The 13,391-nt window shown below is 48.6% G+C and overlaps 1 long non-coding RNA gene across 2 annotated transcripts; it reads right to left on the reverse strand.

The window, feature by feature from the left end:
• Positions 1-9,858: 9,858 nt before the first annotated feature.
• LOC144166512 (uncharacterized) lies at positions 9,859-12,756 on the reverse strand. 2 transcript variants are annotated; one of them, XR_013321691.1, is made up of 5 exons: positions 11,393-12,756; positions 10,432-10,553; positions 10,274-10,353; positions 10,129-10,215; positions 9,859-10,059 (listed from the first exon to the last, which is right to left on the reverse strand). It is a non-coding gene; the product is annotated as an uncharacterized LOC144166512 (long non-coding RNA). The 2 variants fall into 2 exon arrangements; XR_013321690.1 differs by having other exon boundaries at positions 10,129-10,353.
• Positions 12,757-13,391: the final 635 nt, after the last annotated feature.

The raw sequence follows: 13,391 nt of genomic DNA on the forward strand, positions 1-13,391 counted from the left end.
CACGACCCTGCCATCTCGCCACTCCTCTGGTATATCTTCCCCGTGAAGAATGTTGGTGAACAGCTCCGCTAGCTGTTCTCTCGAGCCCGGTCCGAGCAGCTTGAGTATGCGAGCAGGTATTCCATCTGGTCCCGTGGCTGTACCCATGCCAATGCGGCCCAGTGCACGTTTTATGCCTGCCGGTGTGACTTCCCAGGTTGTTTCTGATTGGCTTGGAGGCGATGTTGGGGGCCTTGTCTCCTCTTGCCTGTCTTCCGCAGGCGCGCTTCGCAGCGCCGCCCGTGGTCGCGCTCACCGCCAAAAAAGAAAGCAAGATGCAAATACAATAGCTGAAATACGCGCGTGGACGCCGCAAGCGGTCACCAAAAATCGGCGATTTTGAAACCGAAATCGAGGAGAGCGAATGACGATGTATACCCGGCAAGCGAGCGGCCGGACGGTCAGCAGCTCGGGAGCAAGCCTGCGCGCAAGCTCTACGCGCGCACGGGGCATGCAAATGGGTGAAGCGTTCGCCGCGTTCGCAGCAAAGCTCGACCGGTTCTCAGCTGCGTGGCTGGCCAGAGGAAGCCCCCGTCGGCTGGAGCGTCACAGGCGCGTCATGGCTGCGTCGCCTGCTGCGGAGTTTTTTGTAAACGCTTCTGACTGATTAACGAGGCATACCAGTCGTGTCCCAGCTGATTTGAAGGTACTTATACACATTAAAAATAAATTTGGTCGAGGTGAAATTTGAGTGAAGTTGGCCTTTAAGCTCCAAAAAACAGAAACAGTGCGCCAGCCGTGTATGCGCGCCACATTTTCGTTTGCAGGAACCGCTTCATGCGATTAACAATTCATTTTAACCGCGAATTTCAATGTAGCAAAATTTCAATGTAACGAAGTAAATTGCGAGTTGTACCGACTTTGTTACATCGAGGTTCAACGGTGTCTTGTGCACTTTTTCTTCAGTAGTCATTAGGGCTGCTACCTCGTTAGGCTGCTGGATCAAGCTTGTTGCTGTTGCAAAGAGCTCAGCACTCTTTTGCCATGTCTTTCAATGTGGCTGGGTGCCTCGTGTGATGTCCAGACTCCAGGGCTCTTACTGTCAGCCACAGCATGGTGACTGCAGAGTGCTGGACTGCACATAAACTGCCCACACTGACATTCTACACGCCCGCTCTTACCACGGCTGCATGCATTGGTAACGGTCCGCAAACTTCAGACACCATGGAGCTCACGTGCAGTCTGGCACAAGAATCAGTATTCCTGGAAGCGCGCATTTATAATACTACCCCCCCGTGAAAATGGAGCATTTCTAGCAAATCATAATTTCCAGCTTCATTTCTGACTACATTATTAGATTCTAGCTGGAATCGACAGCTTCTAACTAGAAAAATTCTTAGTCTAGCTAGAGACAATCATTTCCAGCTTGTGGGTTTTTTTCTTCTTCTAACTGGACTGGCAAATGCTAGCTGGAAGTAAACCTCAATCTAGCTAGAAATGAACTAAAAACTGAATTTCTAGCAAGAAATTCAGCCTATTTCTAGCTAGAATAAATTTCTGGTTCAATAATCCAGCTAGAAAAAACATCTATTTTCACCTGGGACAGAAAGGGGGCGTTGAAGCCTGACTGCCTGTGTGCGCATGACTCTGCATTATGTCATGCACATAAACCAGCTGTGCGACGTGCATACTCATGAAGATATGGTTAAGGCACTGTTGGCCGTCACAAAACCAGGCCTCTTGGTGTACAGCCAAAGCAGTTTGATCAAAGGTTACACACCCACCAAGAATTGTCACTGTAGCCCTTTGGTGGACCCTCATGCTCCAATACTTGAAACAACATTTGAGTAGGGCTACCACGCACTTGTGCTTCAGTCACTAGCACAGAGAGTGTTTCCCCTAGAGTAGTTTCGAAAGGTGGAAGTTTGTGTCACATAACACAGACACATGCATCCAAACCTCATGCAGCCATCTCAGGAACGACCTTGTGTTATTTTCAGAGTAAAAAAGAAACCACTGCTATGGTGTAGTGACACAACTGCATTTCCAGCACTCCATTCTACCAATATAAGCCGAATGTGTTTGAATTCAGGATGCCTTTAGGATTGCACAAGTGTCTCTTCATGCACACCACCGTGTAGGGAAGAAGTTGCCTATCCATCAAAACAAGCCTCTTCTTTTTCTGCGATGGTCATGTGGCCCTAGTTTAAAAACACTGTGCGGCAATGAACACTGTTGGCACAGCGGAGCTTGTTTGCAGTGCTACTGTTGTCTGCTTTTGGACCCTGCACTGACCACCCCGAGTGTGCAACAATCCAAGGTGAACCGACTTCAGTTGGGACTTGATTAATCGAGTTTCACACACAGAGAGCCCACCCACGCTCAGTGCCCGTTTCCAATGCCTTGTGCCAATATGGCTCGTTCAACAGGGAGTTCGTGACATGTGGAAGAGCCACAGAGCCTTCTGCAGCTAAACACGTGTTTCTAAAACCACACACATTAGTCGGTCATAAATCGCAGTAGAAAACATCGCACGAACAAATGGTTGTAGTTTCTAACCAGCCAACCTTGTTCTTCATCAGTCCCCGCACGGGGCACCTTGAGTATTCATGGTGACGGTGTTGGCGACACCGCGGACCCCGAGCCCCCAACATAAACTGTAACCTACCGTGGTGATGTGTTTAAAGGTGAAGGGTAGAAGCCTCAAACGGTGGCCGTCGGAGCCCAGCTGGTCAAGCTCCGGCGGATGGGCTCCCTGTCTGTTTACCAGGCAGGGAGCTCCGGGGCCTCTCAGGCTATCAGGGTAAGGTTTGAGAAGAAAGTACCCCCGTCCCCTGCTTCTTTTACATGCCATATGGTAAATCGTAAATCCCCCCCCAAACATGATCGGCCCCTGAAAAGGGGCCGCACCGAAGGTTCATTTCCACCACTCCCAACCCACAGTCTTCCAAAGCCCGATAACTACCCCCGTTTTTTGGTGTTGGAATCCAGTGACCAAGAAAAGCCTCTTGCATCACAGTCCGTGTTCCTAATATCGAAATTTCTGGAGGGCATCATTGGTGACAAATATAAGGCCAAAAAACAAAGAACTGGAGAAATCCTGGTTGAAGTACACAACCAACAGCATGCAAAGATCCTCCTTGAACAAACTCGCATAGCCAATCTTGAAATCAGGGTGACACCCCACCGGAGCCTGAACGGTACTCAAGGTGTCATCTCTGAAGTAGACCTGATGAATGAGACAGATGCTGACCTGCTGGAGGGCCTGAGAAATCAGGGCGTGACAGCTGTGAGGCGCATAACTATGAGGAGGGATGACAAAGTAGTTTCGACCAAGCACATTATCCCTACTTTTGACCGGTCCACACTCCCAGAGTACGTCAATGCAGGTTTTGTACATTGTAATGTCCGGCCCTACATTCCAAACCCGCGCCGCTACTTTAAGTGCCAGCGGTTCGGGCACGGAACCAACTCCTGCCGTGGTCGTCTGACCTGCGCAAAATGCGCTCAGCATGATCATCCATCTGATAATTGTCCATCGTCAACCCTCACCTGCGCCAACTGCCAGGGACCCCGTGCCGCCTACTCTCGAACGTGCGAGAAGTTTAAGCAGGAGAAGGCGATTATTAATGTGAAGGTAACTGAGAACATCACCTTCCCAGAGGCGCGAAAGAGGTTCGCCTCTTTCCCCCTGGGGAGGTACGCCGACGCGGCTCGCCGGGGGGCGGAGCGGCGTTTGGTTTCGGCGGGGACCCAGTACCGCGAGTCGGACTTGGTCCCGCCCCCCCCCCCCCCAGGGTTGCCCCAGGCAGCCCAACCAGCCTCTGCACCGCTCGCTCACCCAGCAGCGGCTGTGGTGGCAACAACATCTGTTGGGGATGCCGCTGCATCCACTGCTTCCTCTCCACCGGCCCAAAGCACATGCAAGGGCACGGAGATGGAGACGGAGGCAGTCGCAGGGACCCCCTCCGCCGCCTCACTGCCTTTGCCGTCTGTCGTGCTCCCCACGCCTTCGGCACTGGCAGCGCAGGCAAAGAACACCCGAAAGGGTACCACGCCAAGGGGGGCCAGTCCGCTGGGCACCCCCTTGCCTTCAGATGACGACATGGACGTCGAGCCCTTCCGGCTTTCATCGCAGCGGAAGGAACGGGCTGCGACGTCCAGGTCAGTAGAGAAGGTCAGAAAACCCCTCCCAAGAGTCCAAGCCCCGAAAGACCCTACATAAACAGTCACACTCCAGTAGCTCTGAACACATAATAATGGGAAGAGAAAACATAGTTCAATGGAACTGCAGAGGCCTTCTGAATAATCTTGACGACGTTTATGAGATTCTGCATGCCAATCAGCCAAGTATAATGTGTGTCCAGGAAACGCATCTGAATTCCAAACACACAAATTTCTTGAATAGTTACATGGTATACAGGAAAGACAGGGATGGCTGCGCACACTCTTCTGGCGGTGTTGCCATAATCACCCGCAAATCCTTAGCATGCCACCCTGTCACCTTGAACACCGTCCTCGAGGCTGTAGCCGTCCGCACAATAATATTTAATAGATTGATAACGGTATGCTCCATATACATTCCTCCTGATGTTGCACTTACGAGCACCGACTTCGAGGCTCTGGTTGACCAGCTGCCGGAACCATACATACTTACAGGCGACCTTAATGCTCACAACTCTCTTTGGGGCTCTTCCAGAACGGATGCCCGAGGTCGCCTGATAGAGAAATTCCTTACATCTTCTGGAGCATGCCTTTTCAACAATAAACAGCCTACATACCATAACATAGGACACAATACATACTCAAATCTTGACTTGGCTATTGGTTCGGCAATTCTCTATCCATGTCTTGAGTAGGGAGTGGGCACTGACCCATATGGCAGTGACCACTTCCCCACTTCACTAACATATATAGGTAACGGCCCAAGCAGTTCTTCTTCCCATAATAGGTTCAATGAAGCACGAGCTAACTGGAACACATTTACAGAGACATCAAAACCACCACACATCCATAGGACACCTACACGTTGAAGAAGCCACCCAACTCCTCACGGCGCACATCCTCGACGCCGCCGAAAAGTCCATCCCCCAAGCCTCTGGTGCCCCGCGCAACCAGCGGAGGCCGTGGTGGAATGAGGACTTCAGGCGGGCGCGAGAGGCCCAGAACAAGGCGTGGGGTATCCTTCGTCGGTACCCCACGTCGGGTAACCTCATTTTGTTCAAACGGGCCAAGGCGTTAGGAAAACGTGTGCGCCGTGAGGCGAAACGAGAGAGTTGGCACACCTTCTTGACATCCATTAATTCATACACAGACACACACAAAGTCTGGACACGTATACGCAAGCTCAAAGGACAACAGACACACAGCCTGCCCCTGGTTAGCACAACAGGGGACACACTTGAAGACCAGGCTAACAAGCTTGCACAACACTTCGAACACGTGTCCAGTTCAGCACACTACACGAACACTTTCATGAAACACAAAACATCTGCAGAAAAAAAAGCCCTTACACGACAAAGACAGATCAAAAACTTCTTACAACTCTGAATTCACTCTCTATGAGTTGAGGGCTGCCCTGAGCTCGTGCAAACCTTCAGCTCCAGGCGCAGATAAGATTACATACACCATGATACAGCACCTACACCCAGACACTCTTGAAACACTCTTACACCTATACAATAAAATATGGCTTTCGGGGCACATTCCACGCTCTTGGAGGGAGGCCATAGTAGTGGCTTTCCTAAAGGAAGGGAAGGACCCTTCCTCTCCCGCCAGTTATCGTCCCATTGCCCTGACAAGCTGCCTGTGTAAGCTCTTCGAGAAGATGATAAACAGGAGACTTGTGTACTTCTTAGAGTACAATGGCCTTCTCGAGAGCTGCCAGGCGGGCTTCAGGGCGGGGCGATCTACCAACGATCAACTCGTTGCATTAGAGTCTTATATCAAAGATGCTTTCCTCCGCAGGCAGTACTGTATGACAGTCTTCTTTGATCTCGAAAAGGCGTACGATACTGCTTGGCGGTACGGCATCCTTAGCGACTTGAAGTCCTTTGGCATGTCGGGTAACATGATAAACACGCTTTCCAGTTACATGTCCGAAAGGACGTTTCGCGTGCGACTTGGAACTGCACTCTCTAGGGTGCATGTGCAGGAAAATGGAGTGCCACAAGGTGGAGTTTTAAGTTGCACCCTTTTTATTGTGAAATTGAATTCCCTGAGGAAGGCATTGCCACCGTCGATTTCCTGCTCAATTTATGTAGACGACGTACAATTATCCTTTAAGTCTTGTAACCTGTCTGTCTGCGAGCGCCAAGTCCAGCTTGGTGTTAACAAGCTAGCTGGTTGGGCAGACAGCAACGGTTTTAAATTTAATCCAGGGAAGTGCACTTGTGTCTTGTTTTCAAAGAGGCGTGGCATCCGGCCGGATCCAGACATTCAACTCCACGGTGTCTCGATTCCTGTCAAAAAGTAACACAAGTTTTTAGGTATAATCTTTGACGAAAAGCTCACATTCATCCCACACATAAAACAACTAAAACATAAATGCTTAAAAACAATGAATATCCTGAAGGTTCTCTCGCACATCTCTTTTGGTGCTGACAAACAGCTTCTGTTGCGTGTTTTTACCAGCTTGATAGGCTCACGATTGGACTATGGCAGCGTTGTCTATGGGTCAGCCACTAAAACATCCCTCAGAATGCTGGACCCTGTGCTTCATCTAGGGCTCCGCTTGTCCTGTGGTGCCTTTCGGACTAGTCCAGTCGAAAGCCTGTATGTAGAGTGCAACAAATGGAACCTACAACGTCAGCGAGCCTACACAGACCTTCTTTATGCGTTTAAAATTTCATCCATGCCTCACCATCCTTTTAAATCAGTTTTTCATGATACCTCCATGACTGAACTCCTTTTAAATCGACCATCTTTCTCTGCGCCCTTCTCTTACAGAGTTAGAGAGGAAGCGTCCGAGCTTGCTGTCTCCTTTTTAGATACCATCCAAAGTTCTGTAACAGATCTCATAGCACCATGGCATCTCCGCCCTGTCTCATGCGACACATCATTCACACATGTAGATAAAAACCGAGCTCCCACATGTGCAATTCTGCAGCATTTCTTGTATTTGCAGCAGAAGTATGAGTGCTCCGAATTTTATACGGATGCCTCTAAGACTTCCACCTCTGTGTCCTGCGCGGCGCATGGGCCCGGCCTTAGTGTCACCAAAACTCTGAATAGTCATACTAGTATATTTACGGCAGAGGCTTACGGTGTACTTCTTGTTGTTAATCATATCCTTCAAAGTCACATCCCACAATCCATTATATATACAGACTCCCTCAGTGTCGTGCGGGCGTTGTCGTCAACAAAGTCTTCAAAAAATCACGTTGTAAATCTAATAGTCAAGGGTATTATGTCTGTGTATGTCCATAAATTTGAACTAGTCCTTTGCTGGGTCCCTGGCCACTGTGGTATAGCCGGGAACGAAGCAGCGGACCGAATGGCTGCTGCTGCTACGCTCACGAATACAGTAGACATAACCACATTACCCTACACCGACGTGAAACCACACATCAGACAACAACTTCGCAAAACATGGCAAACACACTGGAGCGAACAAACAGACAACAAGTTACACGTAATAAAACCACACTTGGGACCATACACCACCGACACACGCAATAGATACACTGAAGTCGCCTTGGCTAGATTACGGATAGGGCACACTCATGCAACGCACTCGCACCTTCTCACTGCATCTCCAAGACCTCTGTGCAGCAGGTGCGGAGAGGCCCTATCCGTGATCCACATCCTCATACAATGTAAGGCACTCGACATTACACGACGAAAACACTTCCCACAACTACACACACGACATATTCCACCACACCCGTCATACTTCTTAGGAGATGATGCCATGTTCTCTGTTCAGCGAACCTTAAGGTTCCTATCTGAAGTTCATTTCTTACAACTCATCTCTTATCATCCATAGTTTTACCCCTGGTCCTATACACCAGCCACCGTATTTATCTTTTAACCACTCACGTTCTTCACCCTGGCCCTTTACACCAGCCGTGCTCATAGTATTTAACTGACTTTATCCGATTTCCCTCCTTATCAAATAACTTTGTATTTGGCGCTCTTTGCCCATGTCGGCCTTGCGCCATTAAACTTAAACCATCATCATCATCATCATTGTTCTTCATCAGTTGTGGGCATCCCCACCTCATCCATAGCAAGGCATCACTCTTGCCCATGGAGGAAAGAAAAGGTTAGGAGAGGCCCTGACGTCACATTTGTGAAGCCGAGTCCCGCCATGACTTGAGCCCACTGAGCCCAGCACTCTATCCCATCATCCTTTGCTATCTCCGGTTTGATTTGACTAACATGGCGTCGCCCTGCCCTCCCGCTTCGCAGCGAAAACAGCTTCGTCGCTAATTCCTCGGTGCGATGTCATGTTCTAAGCTGTTGATTTCGCCTTCAATTTGCCCATTCTAACCCTCACCCAAAGTTTCAATCGAAAAACGGCCTTCGTTTTTGAGATAGAAGGAGGATTTTTCAGCTCTTAAGCCTGGCAAAGTAGCGTTTGTCGTCGTCATAGCAACAGGCTCGCGGGATGGCGAACGCATACGAGTTAAGGCCGCCTCCGATGGCGGAGTTTTCAAACTGGCCTCGTTTGTCGTAGCGACTGTACTGGTTTGCAAGCGTTGCGAGGCAGCCACATACCAAGCGCCTTAAAAATTTGTCCGTTCTATTTGCCCAAATTTGGCCGCCGCAGTTGTAAACAAGTAAGCAACATTGTCCATGTGCTCAAGAAAAATGACGCCACTTCCTCCACACTTTTCGCAATGCATTGGGATGCTAAGGGCCTCTCCTGAGTTTCTTTCCTCCATGCTCTTGCCAATCCGTGTCTTGTGCATCACCGACATGTGGTGCAGCCGAAGTGGCCCTTTGGTCGTTCTTGGTGCCCAACTTTTCAGACCAACGCAGCAAATCAACAGACCACCATCGGGCTGTGTCCTGCTTTCGTTCAAGTTCCCCAGTCAACCAATCAATGTACACCCATTAGCTGCCGGACCACAAATCTCCCGGCAGTTTTTGAGGACCCCTGGTTCCCTACGCCTTGTCTGCATGTTTTGGCAAGCTGGGAGCTGCCATGTTGGGCAACCGGCGTGTAGCGCGAGACGTGACCTCATCGCTACCCCATGTGATGCGCCGAACCGGCTCGCCATGAATGTGTGCGCAAGGGCACAGGGGAAGGAGGACCAGTTTGTCACCTTCCTCCGTGTCGCCCTCTCTCTGACCCCCGGGGGTGATCTCCTTCCCCCCCCCCCCCCCCCCTCGAGCGGACGAGCGGCACGCACGAGCATTCCGCTGAGACTCTGCTAGGAGATGCCGTCGTGACTGGTCGTAGTGGGAGACCCCCTCTTCCCGCGGCTGCGATGACAGACATCCGAGTCTGGGTCGCTGTGGCTTGAGAAAGCAAACGAAGCCCTTGTCTCCCTGCGAGCAACAGTCGTGTCGTCTGGTATGCACCTTGTATCTGCCAGGCAATAAAGCCTTACTTCGATTGCCAGAGTCTGTCTACCGTGTGCGAGTACCCGAACCCAAGCGTGAGCCTTCGGATTCCGCTGGGGCCTGTGTAAGGCGTTTAGCACTTTGTCTAGCGAAGTTAGCCGGGGTCCTCTGTTATCCTGTATGTTAGCCCACAAGTTGCACCTAGCAGCCCAGGTATAAACCGGCATTTTAGACCTGTATATTCATACATTTGATCCCTACACTGATCAACACACAGAATTAAGGCAGTCCGGCAAAATAACGAACTAAGAAATGGCGGAATTTTAAAGCAAGGAACATGCAGATAGCGTAAATAACAACACTGACACTCTTTAAGATGAAAGGACATGTGCGTTTTATTTTACTATTAACAATCGAGCCGAATACGTATTCTGTTAAAGCCTTGAATTTCGCAAGTACACTGTTTCAGACGATGCCTTCGTTTTCCTCCTCCTGGGCTTGCTTGATCTTGTCTTGACAAGTCAATTTGATGACATACTTGACGGCCATGAACCCAGTGCGACGCTTCTGCGAAATGAACGAAATGTGTAGTTTAGGAGAAGTTACAAAGTTGTTACAGCATATACAATATCTCACCTCTAAGAACACCAGGACTTTTGGTATACAATATGGCCGCATCGATTTTCTTGTACTGGCAGTTCAAATGAGATTTTACAGCCATTCCTGCAGGAAAACAAACAAAAGGGCAATGCTGTAACACATAGCGTGCTCAAAAGCTTACTTGCACTTTGGATGACGTTTTCTTGCAGATGAGCTTATTCGTGTGTCAGTTTTGTGGTGCCGGTAAATATGAAGGCATTTCTGAAAACAAAAAAAGTATATAGAAGTGATGCAGAAAACTGAAGTGAAGCAAATTTTAGCAAATGGGGAAAATCTTACCTTTAGGAAGGAATATAGCAAAACAGGCCTTCCCACTTTACACTTTGTCTTGCTTGTTTAGCTTTTTCTAATGCCTGTGTCAACTAAATTTATGACACGCACAGTGGGTTTCTCAAGCATTCCTGGAAAACAGAAAAGGACAAAAGTACTTAATTATATAAAATACCTCACAGCTTTCTTTACAGGCCATTGATTAATTAAGTGAAAAGTCTTCAGACAGCGTGCCAGAGAATTTTCAATTAACAAGCGAGCCGACCAACTGATGACGACGGGGCACGTCGGCAATATTAATTGAAAGAAGACGATAATTGCCTCAGTGCCCATAAACATAAAAACACAACGAACAAAAATTAGAAAACAGGCAATTGTCAAGAATGGAAACATTAAACAAATTACAACCATGTGTTTCCTTGGTTGCCTAATTTAAATTTACCGTTTGTTCTCGAAAAACTGGCATTGAGCTGGTTTTTTTTTTTTGCGTATGCCATTTTCTTTATAATTATAAGCATCCGACGAACACCAGCTTTTCACATGGAAAGTTTGTGGATACTACAAAGACGTAAGGCGTTGTTTTACATCGTAAGATGGTTAGCATATAAGCAGCTCATAACATGGCTTAACTGCAACGCTAAATAGTGTTCTGGAACAGCATGCCGCTGAAACTTGCGTGAAATTAAACATGACAACGAAGTTAAACTTCTTAGTTTTATTTCTCGCGCGCGTGAGCAGCTGTGGCGAGAAGTAAATTAAAAGCCAATCGTACGTATCAAGGTTCTTGCAGAACCTACACTCGATTTCAGCATCATAACAAAAAATCTACTTCTGAACGCCCACATCATTTCGCATTATATTCTTTCCCTAAAATGCGGAATATTCTTTCCGCATTATATTCTTTCCCGCTCTTTTACGAAGTAAACTGCGTTCGAAAGAACGAGGCGAGCTCAGAAAAACGAGCGCTTACCTTCACTGGTCGGTTGCTATGAACTTTCCACGCTTTCCAGCCCACAAATATTCACCATAACATGCGGCCACACAACAAAATTTCGTATTGGTCCCTTCTCCATTCCGCTTGATTGTCACGATGCATGGCTGCTCGTTTCTGCAAAAGCGCGCGCTTTTCGTTCGCTCTCCACAACCCAACGCACGGCAGACGGCAGCAACTGTTGACGGCAGCCACGGCTAGAGTGTACTAGAAGTTTTAGAGTGGCCCGAGCGGGGGCCTCTCCCATTGCTCCGCCGGGTCGACTTTCGCGCAGAAAATAAAAGCGGTATAGCGGCGGCGCTGCTGTCGTCGACAACTGAACAGCCGGCGCTCCCCGGCACCAGCTCCAAGCCTGCGCGCGGCAATATTTGCGTTGCTCGCGGCGGTGTTTTGCGCTTGCGAAGCTGATTTATTTTGGATTATGAAGTTTAACGCGCCGGCGCTACACAGGCGATGAGGCAAGCGGTACTGGGGGGCTTCGGGTTAATTTTAACCACCTGGGGATCTTTAACATGCGCCGAAATCTCGAAGACATGGACGTTTTTCGCTTTTATCCTCCATCACAAAAGCGGCCCCGCCGCGGCCGGGAATCAAACCTGCGCCTTTGGTCAGCTGATTTAGAAAGTAGACGCAGAAACGTTATGACTCCGCTTGAACGATACTTTCTCATTTTTTATGTGTTTTCTGAAAACGTTATAATTGTTGATATACAGTAACCTCTCGTTAACTCAAAGTCGTAAAATTATCTGAAAATTTTGAGATAAGCGCAGAGTTTCGAGTTAAGTCAAATACAGAAAATTTGTAGCCAGGTCCCTGAAATAACAGCTAGTGGTGCTAACAAAAGCACGATTGCACAGGGGAGATTTCGTAATAAAGGCAAAATAATTCGCAGAAAAAAGAAACGTTTATTATTGCAGAAGAAGAAGAAAGAAGTGTGTTGCGCTCGGCTGTTTCGCGTTCGCATCTGCACCCTAGAAAAGCGTACCCGAGCTTCTCAATGCATCGCATGAATTGGTGGTCGCCACCGCTACATTTTACCTTGTTACAAAGCAGACGCAGCATATGTACTATGCTGTTTCTGCCGTTGTACGCACGCACTTCTGGAGGCTCCTCCTCGTCCGCATGATCAGCTGCGTCGTCCACAGCAATGATGTACGCGCCAGACAGCATTCCGGTAACGGGGACGCGTAGTCCACGTAAAATTGCACTTCACGACCGCGTTCGGCGCGGTCGTGAACATATTTAGAGATAGCAGAGTTCGAGTTAACGAGGGATTAATTTGACGGACAGGCACCAGGAATGCTTTTCCTTTCCCCTTCTTGACTCTGCGCATGAAGTAAAAGCGGCGGTCGCACATTCTATATAGGCTGCAAAAAATTTAATGTTTTTTTACGTTCTCATTTGGAACGAAAATACCAAGAGCCTTCTTCTGGGCTACCCCTGCCGTTGATGCTTGTACTGTCATTAGTGGGATTTCTTATTTTATTAACCTGCTATGTCACCTATTGCAGGCACTTGGTAAGGAAGTGTGTACTGAAAACGAAGTGCCAAGTCTGCATGACCAATCCTGCATATGGGAAGGTGCCGCTGTGTTTACTACCTCTTGTATTTTAGGGGGGGGGGGGAGGAGGAGGGGGGCTTTTGAATCCTTCCCCGCATTTTCGAAAGTTTATTAGCGATCTCTAGGACGTTTTTCCCAGTTGCTTCAGCAACAAGGAGCTCCACCATGACAGCGTTATGGATGTGCCACAGCCCTTATTCACAGCAAACACCTTAACGGTGTTGGTTGCGACCAGCACGTGAGACCTTGACAGCAAATTTGGTTGGGTTCTGTATACATTGTGACACGGATTCATTTCTATATAAAAGGTTTAATCAAGTTCCGTGATTACATGCCAAGGTGGGAGCAACACCTTAAACTTAGCCGTCGCTAATGATCGAGGGCGAGTTATGAAAATGCCTTGGCCAAAAATGTCAA

The sequence above is a fragment of the Haemaphysalis longicornis genome, unplaced genomic scaffold (assembly GCF_048455015.1).
Source record: "Haemaphysalis longicornis isolate Haplotype H1 unplaced genomic scaffold, Haemaphysalis longicornis Haplotype H1 scaffold_1, whole genome shotgun sequence".
In the NCBI taxonomy this organism is placed as follows: domain Eukaryota; kingdom Metazoa; phylum Arthropoda; class Arachnida; order Ixodida; family Ixodidae; genus Haemaphysalis; species Haemaphysalis longicornis.